This window comes from Myotis davidii, unplaced genomic scaffold (assembly GCF_000327345.1).
Source record: "Myotis davidii unplaced genomic scaffold, ASM32734v1 scaffold698, whole genome shotgun sequence".
Lineage (NCBI taxonomy): Eukaryota > Metazoa > Chordata > Mammalia > Chiroptera > Vespertilionidae > Myotis > Myotis davidii.
In genome coordinates, this window is record NW_006290032.1 from 352,689 (window position 1) to 355,032 (window position 2,344).

At 63.0% G+C, this 2,344-nt stretch overlaps 1 protein-coding gene across 3 annotated transcripts in view; it reads right to left on the bottom strand.

The window, feature by feature from the left end:
- CAMK2D (calcium/calmodulin-dependent protein kinase II delta) overlaps positions 1–2,344 on the bottom strand; it is a 156,461-nt gene that overhangs the window by 8,910 nt on the left and 145,207 nt on the right. The window lies entirely within an intron of this gene.

The following is a 2,344-nucleotide window of genomic DNA, read 5'->3' on the forward strand; positions in this document are numbered from 1 at the left end:
TTGGATTCCACAATGCGTGGCACCATTTTAAATGTGTCTTCAGAGACAGCCAAGGGCTGACATTCTCTCAGGCAACTATGACACGACAATGGATCCTGAAGGAGCAATACGCAGAGGCTCACTAACAGGTCACTTGTCCCAGAGGGGGAAGACAGGAGGAAGGAGTCTGAGCTGGGCTTTCATCACGGTGCCGTTTCCCTGGAGTGTGTATGTGCGGGGGGGTGGGCCGGGGCGGGGGGAGGCAGCGAGGGCAGCGAGCAGCCGGCACAGGGCATGAACGCAGTGAGTCTGGGACGACGATGGTCTGGCAGGAGCGTCGCTGGGTGTGCAGAAGTCCCCGGGGCACGCGGGGAGGCGTCCCCAGATCAGAGTGGGCCTCCGAGGAGAGACCTAAACTCTGGGCGTGAAGAATCCGTGGAAGTTCACACGGGAGAAGGGAGCCGCCATGGAAGGTTCTGGACGAGTTCTGCTCTGCGGGGTCAGTCCCATTGTGGGGGGAAGGCGTCCTCTCTGCCGACAGGACCATGTTTCACAAGGCGGACGCACGGTTCCGAAAGCTCCGTCCGTGGGACGCGGGACTGAGTGTGAGAACAACCGTCGCCGTCGTTTTAAAAGGAGACATCGCAGCGGCTGCTCCGCGGGAAGGAAGCCCGGAAGGGGCGTGGCCGGGGTCTGGGCTCTGCCTGAGACTCGGGGTGTCAAGCTCAATGCCAGCACATCTGCCCCTTTCTAAGGAGCCTGGGAAGCACAGTGTTCCCATGGTCACCAGCAGGCTGGGGCGGGCTGGGCTCCTCCAGAGAAGATGGGGCTGTCCGCATCGGGGAGCCGAGCTGTCACTCGCCGGCCGGGACTCACCGAGGATCGCTCGCTCGCTACGCCCACCCCTGAGCCAGCCGCCCAAACCTGTCCATCTCTTCGCTCATCACGTATGCACATACGTGTCCCTCCTGTAACCTCTCTGCGTGAGAGCACGGCTCACGAAGCTGCACGTGGCCTGTGGTGCGGCTCTGGACAGGGTCTCGGGCAGGCGGCTTGCAGGAGAGGCCGGGGGCTGTCCCTGGGCCGCCGTGCAGTCAGGCCGACGTCCGCCAGGGCATCGGGAGCTGAGGGGACGCCAAGGAAGCGCCTCGCTTCAAGTGCCCTTAAACGGAGGACCAGGCGCCCCGTTGGCCACTTCACCTGGCTGGGCCCCAAGGGAGCATCCTTTCCCGTTCCACACGGAGCCTGAGCGGGAACGGCTCTGTGCGAGGGTCACCCGGTGACAGTCCCACCAGCAGGAGCGCGGGCAGGCGTCCGACCAAGCGCTGTGTGTCCATCTCCCACCCTGCTTCCGAGGCCACGTTCTGGAGCTGATGCAGCAAACACACATGTGTGTGTCTGCACTAGCACACACATAACCTGGGGAGCGGTCCATGGAAACACACATGTGCGTGTCTGCACTAGCACACACGTAGCCTGGGGAGCGGTCCACACAAACACACACGTGTGTGTGTGTGCACTAGCACACACGTAGCGTAGCCTGGGAGCAGTGCTGGCCTGGATCCGGTCGCATGCTGTCACTCCGTGTCTACATGTGCCTGTGCCGCCCGCTGTAGCCGATGGTGAAGAAATACCTTCAAACGCGGGAAGAAGTGGGAACTCCCATTTGTTCTCCCAAAAGCAACACATTATTTCCTTTTTGAGAACAACGTCCCATGTTCCCTCCACGGTGATGCTCACGGCGCAGGAATCATCTGGAAACAGGCTCACATCCGCCTGACCTGCCATGACGCGGGCGCCATGAGCGCCGCCATCTCTCTGCCGTGTCTGCAGGCCCGGCCGCACCACAGGCCCTCTGCCCGTCACTGGGGCACAGAGGCGTTTCCAGTTCTGTTACGAGCGTTGCTTCAATGCCCATCTTGGTTCGTGGTCTTGTCCATGTTTCAGATTCAAGCCCGGGGCCGTGTGACATGCTCGTGGGTAGAACCCAGGCCCGAAGTGACGGGGCTTCCTAACCCTCCAACCCGCATGCAGCTGCGGCCGCCGCCTCAGCCCAGGGCTGCTCTCGCTCTCAGCACCCAGGAGCCTCTGGTCCTAGGCCCGCCTGTGGCTGCCGCCTCCATTTCCTGTTCAGGCAGCCGGCCATCAGCTCCTCACAGCCACTCCCTCTGCTTAACACCGCGGCCCCGCGCCCCCCCCGCCAGTCAGACCCTCTCCTGCGAGTGACCCGCGGGGGCACAGGGAGCCCAATTTTCACCTCACAGTCAAGTGGGGCTGCCGAAGGTGGAGGCTGCCTGACATTCATCACCGACACCCCTCTCCCCCGCGCCCCTCCCCTGTGCCCCTCTTCCCAGTGCCCCTCCCC